Raw genomic sequence first — 20,238 nt, forward strand, 5'->3', positions numbered from 1 at the left:
TGGTGCCCAAGGATGTAAGAACAGGAGACTAATATTTATATTTTAAACTCAGAAGATATATACAAATGGCTCTGTAATTGCAATGAAACATCTAGTCTGTGAATTAATGTGTCATTACTCAAACTCAAGAACCTTGTAAATATCCCATATGTGAATTATTGTACATTTATACTCTGTTGGGTCTTGCAGCTTAATTACTACATGAAACTGCACGAGTTAAATGAACTGAGATGGGTTTATGTCATGTGGTATGCAAAAAAAGGAGAATGTTGGGAGGTATTTGGCACTTTTTCTGGGTGGAAAGCAGGGTTTATTTTGCTATGATGTCCTTTGGTGTCAGTTTCTGTTGTATTTGGGCTGCAACAGGTGACATGGGACTTCTGAGCTTTGGTTGGTGGGTTGAATAATGAGTTCAGTAAAAATTTATTGTTTACTATGTTTTAGGCATCGTGAAGGGATAACACATACCAGAAGAAATATGAGACAGCACCTTTGAAGCCTGAGCAACCAATCGAGGCAGCCCCAACCCAACTCTGCTTAACTTAGCCTCACTGAACTTGATCTGCGACTCTCTGACCCTTGGATTTGCTACAGCTCTCTGATTCTAGAATCCTCTTCAATTCCAGCTAGAATGCTGCGTCAGGTACTTCGAAGATTTGGTAAAAAGCTGGTGCACAAACATCCGCTGGAGCAATCTGTGGCTGAGACTGCCCCTGCCAGAACTCAGAACACTCTGGATTTAGTGGCCCTGGGTGTGGGCTACACAATGGGTATAAATGTTTATATTCTGGCTGGGGAGGTGTTTGGAGTTATAGCAGGACCAGCCATTGTGATCTGCTTTTTGGTGGCTGGCCTAACTTCATTGTTGGCTGGGTTGTGCTATGCAGAGATTAGTGCCTGGCTTCCCCACTCTGGCTCTTCATATCTCTACACTTATGTCACTGTAGGTGAACTTGGGGCTTTCATCACCGGCTGGAATCTCATCCTTACCAATGTTGCTCATATGGCATTAGTTTTCCGAGCCTGGACCTTAGCTTTTGCCAGCCTTTTTGGGAACCAGCTCTCTCAGATCTTGCACAGGAGCATTTCATTGCATGTTTCCCAGGACTTTATAGAAATTCTAGGCTATTTTGTTGTGGGCCTTGTGATGGTGTTCATGGAAGTGCTGATTTCAAACATTAGACAGCTTCTCCTGGTTGTTACCAAAGTTTCCGCATCAATGAACATTTTGGTTCTCAGTTTTATCATCATCTCTGGCTTCATAAAGGGGGACCTGCACAACTGGAAGCTCACAGAAGAGGACTACATAAAGGCTGGACTCAATGACACCTCTAGCTTGGGTCTTCTGGGCTCTGGAGGATTCATGCCTTTTGGCTTCCAGGGTATTCTCCATGGAACAGCTATCTGCTTCTATGCTTTTCGTAGTTTCACCATTATTCTTACCAGAGTTGAAGAAGCCCAGAATCCTGAGCGTTCCATCCCAATGAGCATTGTGATTTCACTGTTCATCTCCACTTTGATGTATTTTAGTGTCTTTGCAGCATTTACACTTATGGTGCCTTACTACCAGCTCCACTCTGGGAGCACCTTGCTAGAGACATTTCTTCATATTGGCTGGGTCCCTGCCTACTATGTTGTAGCTTTTGTAATTTTATCTAATATTTTTTTAAACATCTTTGGCTTTACATTCTTCTTCCATCGGGTGATATCCAAGATGGCAGAGGATGGCCTCCTGTTCCCCGTCCTTGCCAGGATCCAAACTGGCATGTGCTTTCACATCACAGCCATTGTAGTCTTTGTTATTCTTGCAGCAATCATGGCTTTCTTTTTCGGAATCATTGACCTTATGCGTCTCAGGTCACTGGTGTCTCTGGTAATTTTCTCTCTGATATCCTTTGGGGTTCTCATCATCAGGTATCTGCCCAAAAAGAAGAGTGAGGGAAGTGAAGCAGAGGTGCAGGAGGAGAGTGAGAGAAATGAAGCAGAGGTGCAGGAAGAGAATGGACCCATAGCAGAGAAGCTGACTCTACAGGGACTACTCTTTCCAGGCAGCCCCACCCCCACCGCACTCTCTGGCCGGATTGTCTCTGTTTGCTCCTCACTGTTTGTTCTGCTGCTGACTCTTCTCTGCTTGGTGCTGGCCCAGTGGCCATATCTGCATTCTGGAGACCCAGTGTGGATCACAGTGGTTGTGCTGCTCCTGCTGCTCATCACTGGGATCACCGGGGTCATCTGGAGACAGCCACAGAACTCCACTCCCCTTCACTTCAAGGTACCTGGTCTGCCTCTCCTCCCACTCCTGAGCATCTTTCTCAATGTTTATCTTATGGTGCAGATGACAGCTGGCACCTGGGCCCTATTTGGTGTCTGGTTGCTGATTGGGTGTGCTATCTACTTTGGCTATGGGATCCAGAGCAGCTTGGTCGCTAATCTCACTTAAGTTGGGGCCAAAACTGTAGATCTTGAACTCAACTAGTACATATTTGGTTGGTATCATCACACCTGAATGCACTGTGGCCCCCTGAATGATAATGGAGAATACTCCTAGCACATGCAAAGCAAGGCCTTCCAAGAGATGTTGGCCACGGTACACTAACAGAGCTGTGTATTTATTGTAGAGTGACGGATGTGTCTTAGGTCTTTTTCTTGTTTTTCAAACTGTCTACTTTACAATAGTGTCTTACCTGCTTACTGGCTTTAGAAAAATTCTTAATAAAAGAGCTAGAAAAAATGTTTCTGTTTTCTTTGGGTTAATATCTAGTAGTGGAAATACTGGATCATATGGTAAGTAGTTCTATTTTTAATTTTTTTTATAAATTTATTTTTTATTGGTGTCCAATTTGCCAACATATAGAATAACACTCAGTGCTCATCCCGTCAAGTGCCCCCTCAGTGCCCAACAGCCAGTCACCCACATCCCCTGCCCACCTCGCCATCCACCACCCCCAGTTCATTTCCCAGAGTTAAGAGTCTTTCTTGTTCTGTCTCCCTTTCTGATATTTCCCAGTCATTTTCTCTCCTTTCCCCTTTATCCCTTTCACTATTTTTTATATTCCCCAAATGAATGAGACCATATAATGTTTGTCCTTCTCTGACTGACTGATTTCACTCAGCATAGTAACCTCCAGTTCCATTTACGTTGAAGCAAATGGTGGGTATTTGTCGTTTCTAATAGCTGAGTAATATTCCATTGTATACATAGACCACATCTTCTTTATCCATTCATCTTCAATGGACACCGAGGCTCCTTCCACAGTTTGGCTATTGTGGACATTGCTGCTACAAACATCGGGGTGCAGGTGTCCTGGTGTTTCATTGCATCTGTATCTTTGGGGTAAATCCCCAGCAGTGCAATTACTGGGTCATAGGGCAGGTCTATTTTTAACTCTTTGAGGAACCTCCACACAGTTTTCCAGAGTGGCTGCACCAGTTCACATTCCCAGATTTCTGTTCATGTCTTTTGCCCATTTCAATATTGGATTATTTGTTTCTTTGCTGTTGAGTTTAAGAAGTTCTTTATAGATCTTGGAAACTAGCCCTTTATCTGATACGTCATTTGCAAATATCTTCTCCCATTCTGTAGGTTGTGTTTTAGTTTTGTTGACTGTTTATTTTGCTGTGCAGAAGCTTTTTATCTTGATGAAGTCCCAATAGTTCATTTTGCTTTTGTTTCCCTTGCCTTTATAGATGTATCTTGCAAGAAGTTGCTGTGGCCAAGTTCAAAAAGGGTGTTGCCTGTGTTCTCCTCTAGGATTTGGATGGAATCTTGTCTCACATTTAGATCTTTCATCCATTTTGAGTTTATCTTTGTGTATGGGCAAGAGAGTGGTCTAGTTTCATTCTTCTGCATGTGCATGTCCAATTTTCCCAACACCATTTATTGAGGAGACTGTCTCTTTTCTAGTGGATAATCTTTCCTCCTTTGACGATTATTAGTTGACCATAAAGTTGAGGGTCCACTTCTGGATTCTCTATTCTGTTCCATTGATCTATGTGTCTGTTTTTGTGCCAGTACCACACTGTCTTGATGACCACAGCTTTGTAGTACAACCGGAAATCTGGCATTGTGATGCCCCCAGCTATGGTTTTCTTTTTTAAAATTCCCCTGGCTATTCAGGGTCTTTTTTGATTCCACACAAATCTTAAATATTTTGTTCCAACTCTCTGAAGAAAGTCCATGGTATTTTGATAGGGATTGCATTAAACGTGAAAATTGCCCTGGGTACATTGACGTTTTCACAATATTAATTCTGCCAATCCATGAGCATGGAATGTTTTTCCATCTCTTTGCGTGTTCCTCAATTTCTTTCAGAAGTGTTCTATAGTTTTGAGGGTATAGATCCTTTACCTCTTTGGTTAGAATTATTCCTAGGTATCTTATGCTTTTGGGTGCAATTGTAAATGGGATTGACTCCTTAATTTCTCCTTCTTCAGTCTCATTGTTAGTGTATAGAAATGTCACTGACTTCTCGGCATTGATTTTGTATCCTGCCACACTGCTAAATTGCTGTATGAGTTCTAGCCATCTTGGGGTGGAGGTTTTTGGTTTTCTATGTAGAGTATCATGTCATCGGCGAAGAGGGAGAGTTTGACTACTTATTTGCCAACTTGAATGCCTTTTTTTTCTTTTCGTTGTCTGATAGCTGAGGCTAGGACTTCTAGTACTACTTTGAATAGCACTGGTGAGAGTGGACATCCCTGTCTTGTTCCTGATCTTAGGGGAAAGGCTCCCAGTGCTTTCCCATTGAGAATGATATTTGCTGTGGGCTTTTCCTAGGTGGCTTTTAAGATGTTGAGGAATGTTCCCTCTATCCTTACACTCTGAAGAGTTTTGATCAGGAATGGATGCTGTATGTTGTCAAATTCTTTCTCTGCATCTATTGAAAAGATCATAAGGTACTTGTTTTTTCTCTTGCTGATATGCTCAATCACATTGATTGCTTTAGGAGTGTTGAACCAGCTTCACATCCCAGGGAAAAATCCTCCTAGGTCATGGTGAATAATCTTCTTTATGTACTGTTGGATCCTATTGGCTAGTATCTTGTTGAGAATTTTTGCTTCCATGTTCATCAGGGATATTGGTCTGTAATTCTCCTTTTTGGTGGGGTCTTTGTCTGGTTTTGGAATTAAGGTGATGCTGGCCTCATGGAACGAATTTGGAAGTACTCCATCTCTTTCTGTCTTTCCAAACAGCTTTATTAGAATAGGTATGGTTTCTTCTTTAAACGTTTGATAGAATTCCACAGGGAAGCCATCTGGCCCTGGACTTTTGTGTCTTGGGAGGTTGTTGATGACTGCTTCAATTTCCTCCCTGGTTATTGGCCTGTTCAGGTTTTCTATTTCTTCCTGTTCCTGTTTTGGTAGTCTGTGGCTTCCCAGGAATGTGTCCATTTCTTCTAGATTGTCTAATTTATTGGTGTATAGCTGTTCATAATATCTTTTTAAAATCGTTTGTATTTCCTTAGTGTTGGTAGTGATCTCTCCTTTCTCATTCATGATTTTATTAATTTGAGTCTTTTCTCTCTTCTTTTTAATAAGGCTGGCTAATGGTTTATGTATCTTATTAATTCTTTCAAAGAACCAACTCCTGATTTTGTTGATCTCTTCCACAGTTCTGGTCTCGATTTCATTGAGTTCTGCTCAAATCTTTATTAACTCTCTTCTTCTGCTGGGTGTGGGATCTATTTGCTGTTTTTTTCTCTAGCTCCTTCAGGTGCAAGGTTAGTTTTTGTATTTGAGTTCTTCCCAGTTTTTGGAGCATTGCTTGTATTGCGGTGTATTTCCCCTCAGGACTGCTTTTGATGTATCCCAAAGATTTTGAATGGTTGTATCTTCATTCTCATTAGTTTCCATGAATCTTTTTAATTCTTCCTTAATTTCCTGGTTGACCCTTTCATCTTTTAGCAGGATGGTCCTTAACCTCCACGTGTTTGAACGCCTTCCAAACTTCTCGTTGTGATTTAGTTCCAATTTCAAGGCATTATGGTCTGACAATATGCAGGGGACGATCCCAATCTTTTGGTATCAGTTCAGACCTGATTTGTGACCTTATATGTGGTCTATTCTGAAGAAAGTTCCACGTGCACTTGAGAAGAATGTGTGTTCAGTTGAGTTTGGATGTAAAGTTCAGTAGATATCTGTGAAATCCATCTGGTCCAGAGTATCATTTAAAGCTCTCGTTTCTTGGAGATGTTGTGCTTAGAATACCTATCAAGTGTAGAAAGCACTAGATTGAAGTCACCAAGTATAAGTGTGTTATTAACTAAATATATCTTTACTTTGGTTATTAATTGATTGATATATTTGGCAGCTCCCACTTTCGGGGCATTTATTTTGATGATTGTTATGGCCTCTTCTTTAATAGATCCTTTAAGTATGATATAGTGTCCCTTTTCATCTCTCACTACAGTCTCTTCGGAGTAAATTTTAGTTTATCTGATATAAGGATGGCTACCCCTGCTTTCTTTTGAGGACCATTTGAATGGTAAATAGTTCTCCAACCTATTATTTTCAGGTTGTAGGTGTCCTTCTGTCTAAAATGAGTCTCTTGTAGACAGCAAATAGATGGGTCCTGCGCTTTTATCCAGTCTGACATGCTGCACCTTTTGATGGGGTCATTAAGCCCATTCACGTTCAGAGTTACTATTGAAAGATATGAGTTTAGTGTTATCATGATACTTATTCACTCCCTGTTTTTGTGGATTGTTCTATTGGACTTCTTCTTAAAGAGGAATTTTAAGAGTCCCCCTTAAAATTTCTTGCAGAGCTGGTTTGGTGGTCACATATTCTTTCAGTTCCTGCCTGTTTTGGAAGCTCTTTATCTCTCCTTCAATTCTGAATGAGAGCCTTGCTGGATAAAGTATTCTTGGTTTCATGTTCTTCTCATTTAGGACCCTGAATATATCCTGCCAGCCCTTTCTGGCCTGCCAGGTCCCTGTGTAGAGGTCTGCTGTTAATCTAATATTTCTCCCCATATACGTTAGAGATTTCTCGTCTCTTGCTGCTTTAAAGATCTTCTCTTTATCTTTGGAATTTGCAAGCTTCACTGTTAAATGTCGAGGTGTTGAGCGGTTTTTATTGATTTTGGGGAGGATCTATTTCCTGGATCTGAATGCCTGTTTCCATTCCCATATTAGGAAAGTGTTCAGCTAGGATTTGTTCAAATACATATTCTGGACCTCTGTCCCTTTCGGCACCCTCGGGAACCCCAATTAAACGTAGGTTTTTCTTCCTCAGGCTGTCGTTTATTCCCTTAATCTATCTTCACGGTCTTTTAATTTTTTGTCTCTTTTTTTCCTCAGTTTCCCTCTTTGCCATCAACTTGTCTTCTATGTGACTCACTCGTTCTTCCACTTCGTTAACCCTCATCATTAGGACTTCTAGTTTGGATTGCATCTCATTCAATTGATTTTTAATTTCTGCCTGATTAGATCTAAATTATGCAGTCATGAAGTCTCTTGAGTTCTTTATGCTTTTTTCTAGAGCCCCCAATAGCTGTATAATAGTGCTTCTGAATTGGCTTTCTGACATTGAATTGTAATCCAGATTTTGTAACTGTGTGGGAGAGAGGACTGTTTCTGATTCTTTATTTTGATATGAGTTTTTCCCTCTAGTCATTTTGCTCAGTGCAGAGTGTCCATAAACAAGTTGTATTGGGAAATGGAGAAAAAGAGAGAAGAGAAAAAAGAAAGAAAAAGAAAAAAAAAGAACAAAGAAAGAAAAAATGAGGAAAAAAAAGAAAAGAAAAAAGAAAAAACGGGGGGTGGGGGAAGCAAACAGAAATCAAAAAACAAAAAACAAGGGGGAGTAGCCTCTAATTCTGTATACTGTAAATCCCTCGAGTTCACCTGGAACTTTCCAGCGTTGCTTGGTCAATAATTTGTTTTTCCCTTGTTGGTCTAGTTGGTCTTCTGGGGGAGGGGCCTGCTGCACTGATATCAGGTGTTAGCACTTGGGGGAGCTGCTCTGCCTGCTGCCTGGTGCAGGGCTCAGTGGGGGCTGTTTACCCCGTGAGGCCCCAGGAGTAACAACCACAGTGGCGGCGGCCAGCTCTGGAGCCCTGGAGTCAGCCCCCGCAGGAACTCCGGGGCTCTCTGTCTGCAGGGCCTGGAGGCTCCGGGGCGGGGCCGCTGATCTGCTCAGCTCGGGGCACCTGGCGGGAGTAGCGTCCTCGCTGTCCTGGGCCCTCCCGGCCTCTGCCTGTCCCGGGAGGAGGTCGGATCCTGGGCTGTGTCGGAGCCCAGTGCTCCGGGGCCTGCGCTGTTGGATTCGTGCTCCCGCCCGACAGCCCCCTCCGAGCTGCTCCCGCCCCGCAGCCCCCTCCGTGGAGCTGCCCCCGAGCCCCCCGAGCTGCTCCCGCCCCGCAGCCCCCTCCGCGGAACCGCCCCCGAGCCCCCCGAGCTGCTCCCGCCCCGCAGCCTCCTCCGTGAAGCCGCCCCCGAGCCCCCCGAGCTGCTCCTGCCTCGCAGCCCCCTCCGCGGAGCCGCCCCCGAGCCCCCCGAGCTGCTCCCGCCCTGCAGCCCCCTACGCGGAGCCGCCCCCGAGCCCCCCCTGAGCTGCTCCGGGTCCCGCCGTGCGCGCTGCAGCCCTTAGGGAGCTCGGCGCACTCTCCCGGGGCGCAGGTGTCTGTTAGTGTCCCCGGGAGCCCGAGGGCATCCCCACCCTCCTGGGTCCTGCTCCAACTCCCTGCGAGCCCCTTTCCGCCCGGGAAGGTCGGTGCAGCTCCTGCTTCTCCGGGACGGGGCTCTCCTGTCCTGGGGACACTCGCCCCGGCCTCAGCCCGGCTCCTCGCGGGGCCCCTCCCCCTTGGAGGCCTTTTGTTTCTTTATTTCTTTTTCCCCGTCTTCCTACCTTGATAGAAGCACGAACTCTTCTCACTGTAGCGTTCCAGCTGTTCTCTCTTTAAATCTCAGGCCGAATTCGTAGTTTTTCAGGATGATTTGAAGGTTACCTAGGTAATTTGGTGGGGACAGGTGACTTGGGGACCCTACTCTTCCGTCATCTTGCCCTTCCTCCTATTTTTAATTTTTGTGGAAATTTCATACTCATTTACATAGTGTCTGCACCAATATATTGTCACTCGCAGTGCATGAGGGTTCCTTTTCTCCACATCCTCACCATCACTTTTTATTTCTTGACTTTTTTTTCGTTGTTATGACAGATGTAAAGTGATATCTTATGTAGTTTTAACTTACATTTCCTTGATGATTAGTGATGCTGAGCATGTTTTCCTGTGTCTATTACCCATCTCACATGTTCTCATTGGAGAAATGTTTATTCAGGTCCTCTGCCCATTTTTTAATGGATCATTTGGTTGTTTTTGGTATTGAGTTATGGAAAATACTTATGTGTTTTGGAAATTAATCCCTTATTGGAGATAGGTCTTATAATATCAAATTAGGTACTTTGCCTTTTTGTTTTGTTGATGATTTCCTTTGCCGTTAAATGTTTTATTGACATGAAATCAAAAAGATATATGCACTTCTATGTTTATGGCATCCTTATTTACAAAAGCCAGCATATGAAAGCAACCCAAATGACCATTGATAGATAAATGCATAAAGAAGATGTAGTGTATGTATGTATTGATATATATAAATACATATTTACATAGTTTATATAATGGAGTATAATTCAGTAATGAAATCTTTCCATTTATAACTACATGGATATACCTAGACGCTATTATGTAAAGTGGAGTAAGTCAGAGAAAAACAGATACTATATGATTTCACTCATATATGTACTTAAGAAATAAAACAAAAAAAACATAGAAAAAGAAGAGATAAATGAAAAAAAAAAAAAACAGAATTAAAGATAGGGAACTGGTGGTGTCCAGCAGAGAGATGGTTGGGGGGACGGGTGAAATAGATTAAAGGAATTAAGAAAACACTTATATTGATGAGCCCTGAATATGTATCACTGAATCATTATATTGTATACATAAGAATAAAATAACAATATTGTATGTTAATTATACTTCAATAAAAATAAAAGAAACAAAGAAATCCCCCCAAATATGAAATATGATCACTGACTTTAAGGAGCTTAAATTCTTAGTTTCATTCTTTTTGCTTTTTCTTTTTTTTAATTTAAATCCCATTAGCCATCTTATAGAACATCATTATTTTCAGATGTTGAGTTAAGAAATCCATCAGTTGTATATAACACCCAGTGCTCATCACATCATGTGCTCTCCTTAATGCCTATCTTCCAGTTACCCCATCCCCCTACCTACCTACTCTCAGTTTCTTTCCCATAGTTAAGAGTCTCTCATGGTTTATCTCCCTCTTTGATTTCTTCTTATTCTGTTTTTCCCTCCTTTCCTCTATGATCCTCTGTGCTGTTTCTTATATTCCTCATATGAGTGAAACCATATGATAATTATCTTTCTCTAACTTATTTCTAAGGAGCTTAAATTCTAATACAAGGGGTAAAGCATAGCTGTAACACAGAGTATTGTCATAAGTAATAAGCAGATAATGTGTCTTGCAAATTCAGAGTTGAGGAAATCTTTTGTGGCTGGCACAGTGGTGAGAGTTGATTGGTGAAACCAGAGAAGATTTTGCAGAGGAATGGCATTTGAATTGGTTCTCTCCAAAGACAGATAGGATATTCCACACAGGGAAAGCAGGGAGAGAGTGCAGGCAGAGGGAACACTAGGAAAAGCACAAGAAAATGAAGCAGAGTTCAGAGCACACAGAGCCAGCTGTGTAGTTTGAGCTGTGGCTGTGTGAGGGGGCAACAGAGCATGCAGAGGTGGATTGCAGCCAGTGTTTTCCTCTGAGCACAAAGCACTTTGACCTTGAACCCACTACCCATGCTGAAAACCCTGGGGGCTGGTTCTTCCACTTGGTGACATCTGCATTCTTGGACTTTCAACTTTCTCTATTGTTGTCTGCCCAGCAGGGCTCAGAAAGTGCACTGCTGAGAGCCACGTGTCCCGGGTCCTGGTCTGGTTTCTACCACTAACCAACAATGTAGGCTTGGATAAGCCTCTCAGTGTCTTCCATGCTCTGCTTATATTTATGTGTAACTGGATCAGAACTGACCATTTCTGACTTATCTGATCTGTTTATTAACAAAGTTCTAGGATTTCCTCTGGTTCTTCTGTCCTGTTATTCTCTCAACTAGATCTGTCTACTGCATGTGATCTGAACCTGCATCTTGCCCACTTTCCTTACAATCCATTGTTGGAACTGTAGAGGTCCAATAAGTAACACCCCATTTCCCCCTACTATGTTTGGAACCAAGTGATGGATTAAGACATAGAAATAGATTATTAATCCCTCAGTTTTAGATCTGTGGCCTAATCATTTTGTTAATCATGCATCACTCCGACAGATTGACTGACTCCTCATCATATGTAGTGCTGAGCATGCCTGCCTTCCAACACAGGAGAGAGATCACTTTTATTAGATTTTCTTGTGTATCGGCAGGTTAGAATGCATGTGTCATGTGGTCAGGTTGATTCTGGATGAAAAAAGAAAACTGGTCTTAGGTAATGGATGACAGTTGCTTGGCAACAGATGAGCTCTATGGAAAATCTGAAAAATTTGGAATTAGGAGCACAAAAGGAAATTGTGGGCTGGGGAAATTGAATTTGGGGAAGAGGAGAAGTATGCATAGGTCTTGGCTGCCCTCCTGTCTCCAGGCCTCCTGTGTCAGTCATTATGCTGGGATTTGGCACACTGCCCATTTTGGTAAAATGCCTTCCTTACCTACCCTAGAGTCTGCCTGGGCTCAGGGGCTCCTGTGGGACAAGCATTGGTTGGGTTGGAACTGCCAATTCTGTTTCCCCTTCTTCATATGATGGCCTGAAAGGGACTCGGAGGTCATGGTAGTCATGCCTCGCCTCAGGGTTGTACTGTCCCTTAATCAAATGAGTGATAACTTGATGATACTAATTGAGGAGGCTATGGAGGTTAGGGGATGAAATAGGAGTACTTAACTGTCTGTCCTGGAAATTAGGATACTTCCATCTTCCAAAAGCTTTAAAAATATATCTTATTTATTTATTTGGCAGAGAAAGAGAGAGCACACAAGCTGTGGGAGTGGCAGGCAGAGGGAAAGGCAGAAGCAGGCTCCCTACTGCGCAGGGAACCCAATGGAAGGCTCCACCCTAGGACCCTGAGATCATGACTTAAGCTAAAGGCAGATGCTTAATTAACTGAGCCACCGAGGCACCTCTCATCTTTCAAAAGTTTTAAGGAGAGACCAGATGACTGAATAAGTGGTTATACCTGGGTAGGAACCAAACTAAAGCTTTTTAGGGGATTTTTAAATTATTTTTAATGGGTTATTGACATAATATATGAGTCCTATATTCCAGAGACCTGGAGTGATTGGCAAATGGAACAATATTACCAGGTGGGCATTTGAAAATTTTCTGAAGCTTTCAAGAGTTTGTGTATCCCATTCCCTATAAGAATAGGTGATAAATAGAGGTCAGTATTGATGGAAAAGAGATGGAGATTGAACATAAAGAAGAATTTTCTGTTTTTACAGGATGACAGAGGGGATGGGAGGGTGCAGGCTCTCTGGCTGTGAGCATGACTGTCTCACTTGGGTTTGGATTGCCTCAGATAGGTTCCTGCCCAGAAACAGGGAAATGTACAAAATGAACTCTCAAAATCTTTGTTATGCCAAGAATTCTCCAATCAACTTCTTAAATGAGAGGCCGGGGTGGATGTGTGGTGTATGTAAGGTGGGGAAGCATGAGGATAATGAATGACAGAAAGAAAAACCAATCTTATTAGAACGTTGACACCTGCTAAATGTTTGTAACAGGGCTTGGATTTAGGAGAACAAATTGCGTGGTAGGGCTCAAATAAGAGTTTTAGGTTTCCTATTCTTTCTCTCTCCGTGTCTTCATCTTGTCTCATTAATGAGATTTAAAAGTGCCCCAGGGTCCCTAATAGAAAAGGTTGTCCTTTGTGACCTACATTTAAGTCTGAGGCAGGTGTCTATGAAATTTAACTCCCACCTATCATGTCTCTTCAACGGACACCAAATGTGTGTCATATATATTAATGTAAAATGTTGTAGTAAAATTTTATCAGAACCTTATGAAAAACCCAATAAGTATGTTTTATGATGCTGCTTGAGAAAATAATATGCAGGTATAAATACTACCTACTGTATCATAAATAGAGTTGACATTTATTTATACAACAATATAACTGCCACCAAAATACTTGCCACTCATTGTGCACTAATTTTAGACTATGCTTGATCAAAATGCCTAGTAATTTCTCACATATTCCCCATGCATTCCTTATTCTTGTCTATTAGTTCTTTTACTTATACGACAAATGTTAACTGGGCACCCACTATGAGCTAGTTATTATTCTTATACTTAAACATCGTTAATTACTCAACATATCTCAACATATGTTTTATGGTCTACTTGATGATGTCATCCACTTAAACTTGTCTTTGAATAGGGCTAGCATAAATAATATACATGCATGATATGTTAATTTATAAGATAATGTGAAATGTACAGAGTCCTATATTATTTATTGACTTATGTATATTATCCTCCAACACTCCGATGACACAGCAAGGCAAGGATAATTATTCTTGCTTTGGAGAAGAGGAAACTGAGATTCAGGGATGCAAAATGAATTGCACAAGAATTCAGGGCTTATGACTCTCAGATCAAAACTCTGTCCATGTATCACTCTATGCAGAATAATAAGGAATTTATTTATAAATAGGTCAGGAACATTCAGAGTAAGTTCTTAAATATACACACTTCAAAGCATGCCTGCCCCTTAACATTCTTCATTGTTATACCTAGGTTATAGTAAACAGTATTTTTTGAATCATGAGGTGGAAATGTGAGCCAGATTTAGAAACGAATAAAGCATTCATAGTCCTGGGGGTACCTGTGTGGCATAGTCAGTTGAGTGTCTGACTTTTGGTTTTGGCTTGGGTCATGATTTCCTAGTTGTGGGATCAGGACTTGCATCTGCCTCTGAGCTCAGCCTGGAGCAAGCTTCGTTTTCTATCTCCCTCTGTCATTTTCTTCTTCTTCTTCTTCTTCTTCTTCTTCTTCTTCTTCTTCTTCTTCTTCTTCTTCTTCTTCTTCTTCTTCTTCCTCTTCTGTCTGTCTGTCTGTCTCTCTCTCTCAAATCAATAAGTAAAATATTTTAAACAAGTATTCATAGTCCTGGAGTACAAAAAAAAAATGTGCTTTTGGCTAGTGTTGCTGAACTTTTTTTTTTTTAAGCCATAGTCAATTTCCCTTCTTCTGGTGACCAGTTTTACTTCATCTGACACTTAAGACTTCTGTTAAATTAGTGAAGCTATAAGATAAATGGAAGTCGACCTCATATGCCTGTCTTTATTCTCTCTGAATTGTATTCTTCTATGCTCAGTTAATTTAATCTTTTATTACTGATCTCCCAATGGATTTTATTTTCTTAGTTGTGAGATTTACTGACATCCTGAAGACATCAGGATTATTCTTATTCTTATTCTTATTCATTATTCTTATTAACAGTCCTCCAAAGTGGATAAAAGTGCATCCCTTTAAAATTAGAATAAGAAATGGCCAAAAAGTCATAAAGATTCCTATTCTGCAACATTTTTATCTTAGTTCTGCTCGTTATACTAAAGAGCTATTTAATTTAAAAAGCTATTTTGACTATCTTAAAGGCCATCAGAAATCCTAGAAGTTAGAGTAAAGGCATCCAACAACATCACGTGTTCTCAAGAGCTAGATCCCTCCCATCCCAATATTGATAAAGATAGAGGAAATAAGCACATAATCAAGTTGCAGGATATGGTAAAATGTATTAGCAGACAGGAAAGCTGAATGTTTCAGTAGATGCTTCATACTAGGTCAAGAGACCATAACAATGAGGACTGAATCATTAATTCCTTCCTCGAGGTTCCTTAGTAACAAGTAACAGAAAACTTTTTGGCTGACTTAAGTAAAAAATAATAATAACTGATTAAAGATATGGGGTAGTTCATGGAATTTAGGAAAACTGAAATCCCAGGTTGCCAATGGGAGCATCCCCTTCTTCCTTTTCCCTGAAGACCCTACAAAACTTCACATGAGGCGATTCCCACACAATGGGATGTTTATTCTCCTTAAGACCAATCACTAACAAATATTAGCTCCCATATTCCTTGAAGCAGAGAGTCAAACTCTTAGTGGTGATATACAACATTTTCCCTGTACAATATGGTGGCCACCAGAAACGTGTGGCTATCAAGTACTAGAAGTGTGGATCATCTGAATTGAGATGCTCTTTAAGTGTTACACCTTCCTGGATTTCAAAGATTTTTTTTTATTTCAAAGATTTAAAATAAAAAGAAAATGATAATACAGTGTTTAATTAATAAAAAAGTACCCTAGGGAAAAGAGCATATATATATATTTAAATTTCAAATTTATTTATTTTTTTAATTTTATTTTTATATAAATTTATTTTTTATTGGTGTTCAATTTGCCAACATATAGAATAACACCCAGTGCTCATCCCATCAAGTGCCCCCCTCAGTGCCCATCACCCAGTCACCCCCACCCCCCTCCCAACTCCCCTTCCACCACCCCTAGTTCGTTTCCCAGAGTTAGGAGTCTCTCATGTTCTGTCTCCCTTTCTGATATTTCCCACTCATTTTTTCTCCTTTCCCCTTTATTCCCTTTCACTATTTTTTATATTCCCCAAATGAATGAGACCATATAATATTTGTCCTTCTCCGATGGACTTATTTCACTCAGCATAATACCCTCCAGTTCCATCCACGTCAAAGCAAATGGTGGGTATTTGTCGTTTCTAATGGCTGAGTAATATTCCATTGTATACAGAAACCACAATTTCTATTTAGTCAACATATATGGTAAAAGTGGTTTCAGGGTTAGAATTTAGTGATTCATCACTTACCTATAATATCCAGAGCTCAACATAAGAGAACATCTCTTTTATATATTACTTCTTTATATCTCTAATGCTCACAAGATGATGATGGAAATATTACCTACCATTTGTTGAGTAGTAAGTCTTATACTTAACAATTTACATAATCACCCTTTTAATGCAAAAGTTTAATAAGGTGAGTATTGTCATTCCCATTTTACAAAAGTTGAAACTAAGGCTCAGAGAAGTTCATTTGTGCAAATGTAATGAAGCTAGTATTTGTACCAAGTTTGAGTGAATCTATATTCTGCACAGAATAGTGGCTCATTGATACTTGATGACATACACTAAATGAAAGGCAGTGAATAAATCTAAATAGTGAATAATTAATAACCAATTTCTATGTATTTCATGGCATGTAGTGAGAGACGCTTAGTGACACATGTAGCACACACTCAGACATTCTTTCCTTCACCCTCACTGTGCTCCACCCTGCAGTCAGGATCTTGGAAAGGGGGTGAAGCTGGATGCATATATTCATAAAGCACCTAATTGAAAGTCATGTGTGTGTACATACTATATGGACATACATGTTTGAATTTGGATGGAAACATAACCTGCAGTGTGGGTATGTTTATTTCCATAGGTCTATAAATATGAGCATACTTGTTAGACTTCTTAAGTATGGATTGTGTGTGTGTGTGTGTGTGTGTTGTGTGTTATATGTACATAAAACCTGTGAGAGTTCAACCAGTTATAAGGCACTAGCTTCCTTCTTTCACTGACCCTGGATGGTGTATTTGTAGCAACCCTGATTTTTATTTTTTATCCCAATTCAAGGAAATCTCAATGATTTTTCTTTCTGGAAAGTTTATGGCTAAGATGCTGGGCTGCTGTGGAGCCCTCATGAATCTGCTACAATCCAAACGTATTAGCAGAGAAAGAGAAATAGCAGCCATAAGACAATGCCCTCATGTCCATTACTTTCTTTTTTTTTTTTTTTATTTTATCTATCCAGGGGATCCCTGAGTGGGTCAGCGGTTTAGCACTTGCCTTTGGCCCAATGCATGATCCTGGAGTCATGAGAGGCAGAGGGAGAAACAGGCTCCATGCAGGGAGCCCGATGTGGGACTCGATCCCGGGTCTCCAGGATCACGCCCTGGGCTGAAGGCAGGTGCCAAACCACCGAGCCACCCAGGTGTCCCAGTCCATTGCTTTCTAGCCTAATACACAGCTGCCCCTAATACACATACCCCCCATGTAACCCCTCTGATAGAACCCGTTAATGGGAGGTTCTAAGAAAAGCCATTGTATTTACTTCTTTGTTTCCAAGTATGACTCTTTCTTTGTTTTTTTTAATAATAAAAAAATTATTTTTTATTAGTGTTCAATTTGCCAACATACAGAATAACACCCAGTGCGCATCCCATCAAGTGACCCCCTCAATCCAGAAAGAGGAGAACTAAGGGGGGCACTTGATGAGATGCGCACTGGGTGTTATGCTATATGTTGGCAAATTGAACTCCAATAAAAAATAAATTTAAAAAAACACAAAAATATCATCTGTGCTTAAAATAAAAAAAATAAAAATTGTATTAATTGAGGAATCTAGTTGAGAAAAGGGTCATACGGAAAAATAATTTCATAGAAAGGAATGACCTTTGACAGATGCAACAATGGTAATGGGAGTTGGAAATCTCTGTTTTACTCTTTGTTTACTTCTTTATTATTCTTTTTTTAGAATTCCAGCTGTTCTCTTTATTTTTTTTTTTGAAATTTATTTCAAAATTATTTCAGGGCAGATCCAGAGCAGGGAGCTCAGAGACCACAAGGAGCAGCACTCCCACCTGCAGACAAGAGCCAAGACCCCCGGGGTGGGAACACTCAGTGTCCCCTGCTCCGTGATGGCCGCCTCAGGCAAACAGGCCCTGACCCTGGTCCAGGAGTCTCTCATGTGTCCCAACTGGAGGCCCCTAGACTCTGTCCTGTTCTATTGGCTTTATGGGATGGGGAGAGGGGAGGAGTACTCCAGCTAGACTGGGGTACTCTCCCCCCTTCCTCCACCTCCAGTGACTCCTGCCCAGCACTCCCAGCTGGGCTTCAGGACCTCCTGCCCACTGACACCTGTCCCTGGTCCTTCCCGCCCTCCCTCCACAGGCTCCCTGCATCTGGTCTCTTAGCTCCCCCTGGAAGGCCAGCCCAGGATTCAGCACCCCTGCCCCCTCCTAGCCTTATAGCCTGTCCCCACTCTGAGCCATCCTCTCTCCTCCTCTCTTGAAGACCAGCCTCTCAGCTCCTTGCAAACTCGCCCCAATCTCTCCTTCTCTGGGAAGTCTTACGGGATTAATTCCTCTGGTTCTGGACCCCAAACTGTTTCTATCTGAACCACTGCCAGGGTACCTGCAGGCCTGTCCTGTTCCTCTGTCTTCTCCTTCCTGGCTGTGTGCCTGGTCCCTGCTCCCCCTCTGTCCTCACCCCCTCTACATAGAGCTGTGCCCCCATAGGCAGGGCTGGGTTTCCCCTCGACCCCCTCCAGGCACCAGGAGGACCAGGACTGCCCTGGATAATTGCCTGGGCCCCTCCCCATGTTCTGTGTTCTGGGAATAGCAGAGAAGATGGTGTCCAGCCTGGGCTCATCCCGAAGGGGGAGGGGGCAGTGTGGACCCTCCCCTCTCTCTATCCTTGTGTTTTATTGAGGTGTAGGCCTCCCCTGGCCCCCCATGCTCCTCTCTTGTCCACCTCTGACCCAGTGCACACGCCTGTGGAGACACCAGAGGTCTTGGGATGCTGGTCTGGGGTGGGGAGCAGCAGGCAGGCCCACTGACATTTCTCAACCTGGGCCTCAGCTGCCCCTGCCCATCTGCTTCCTGGTTGGGGCTCTACACACCTGTGCTCTCCCAGGCTCCTCTTCCAGGCTCCCTTCCTTCCTCCCCTCCCTCCTCATGCAGCCCACCTGTCCCCACTGCCTGGGCTCCTTCAGCCTACTCTGTCTCTCCTGAGACCCTTGGGGTTGGCCTGCTGCCTGGAGAGGAGGGTGAGTGGTGGTGATGCAGGTGGAGGGGAGGGGCCTGGCTCTGGGGAGGCATCACCCTAGCTTGAGGACTGTCTCTGTGTGGGTTGCTCCCTTGTGGCCTTCCCAAGAGCTGCAGGATGGGGGTCCCTGTGCTGAGATGGGAGGGGGAGGGTGTCCTCTGGGCCTGTTGGAGGAGGGGAGCAGGCCTCAGGGACCCTGGAGGCTTCCTCAGGGATCCTTTCAATACCTGGTTGACAGGGGAGTAGAGACTTGGGGGGCCAGCCAATCAGCAAGGACACATCTACAGGGGGACATTGAAACTCTGTCAAGTGACAGATCTCCTAGTCAAATTCTCCCTCCCCAAAAGAGCCCTAAAAGGGAAACAGTTTGAATCCAAAGGATGGACACTGACCAGGTGCAGAGAGGTGGAGGTCCACAGGACAGGGAGGCCTCGGGGGACAGGACAGGTAACCAGGCATCTGCACGTGGGCTCTTCCCTCCAGGCTGTGTCATCCTTCCTCAGAATGTTTGCCATGACTGGGGGAGGGGAACAGTCCTCTCCCTCCTGCAGTTCAGGGTGAGAGGGGAATCCATTTCTTAATGTTTAGAGAAACTATATTGTGTTCCTTGATGTGAGCCCCATCATCTGGAGGTCCACCCCCAGGCAAATAAATAGCAGTCAAGTGAAGGCTTTCCTTTTCATGTTTGGGTGTGCGTGTGTTTGTATATGTTCTCGGGTTCTAGCATTTACCAACCCTAGCTCTAAGGAAATCCTTTCTGAGGCATTTTCTAAATTTCTTTGCTTTAATTAAGCCCATTTCCCTAGTGGAGGCAGCTGCTACATTCCAGGATCTGATTCAGACTGTTTCAGAAAAGATGCTTGTCTGTGGGGAATGAATAAGATGAAGGGTAGACCTTGAGAAGAAATGTGATTTCCAGCTTCTGGCTATAATGACCTGGGAGCTCTGGACATTCTGAACTTTATTATACTTATTAGTTCCATGGGACTGGGATGGACCCGGTGAGCTTTGGACCCTATTCTCTGCAGGACTTCTCTGGAAGCAGATAAACTTCTCTGGGTCCCTCTGCACCCTCCCTCCTGCTGCTACAGAGACTCATTGGGCTCCAGCTGTAGCCACACATCTGGGTCTTGGACCTTCACATGTGGCTGACAGAGCAGAGGGCGGGGAGAACAATTCTCTTTTAGGTTGCATGGGTTAATGTTCTCAGGGTCTCCCCTGGCCCTGAGAGGACCTGTGGGAGCTGGTCTCTGCAGAGCCCTGAGAAAGCCCTGGGGGAGAAGGAAGGGGCTTCTCAGTTTGCCATGCTGTATTAGGTCTTCACACACTT

At 42.8% G+C, this 20,238-nt stretch overlaps 2 pseudogenes; both read left to right on the forward strand.

Moving 5' to 3' along the window:
• Positions 1 to 450: 450 nt before the first annotated feature.
• LOC144297500 (cationic amino acid transporter 3 pseudogene) lies at positions 451 to 2,440 on the forward strand (annotated as a pseudogene).
• Positions 2,441 to 2,551: 111 nt separating this feature from the next.
• Positions 2,552 to 20,238, forward strand: part of LOC144297501 (cationic amino acid transporter 3 pseudogene) — a 33,800-nt pseudogene continuing 16,113 nt past the window's right edge.

The sequence above is a fragment of the Canis aureus genome, chromosome 25 (genome assembly GCF_053574225.1).
Source record: "Canis aureus isolate CA01 chromosome 25, VMU_Caureus_v.1.0, whole genome shotgun sequence".
In the NCBI taxonomy this organism is placed as follows: domain Eukaryota; kingdom Metazoa; phylum Chordata; class Mammalia; order Carnivora; family Canidae; genus Canis; species Canis aureus.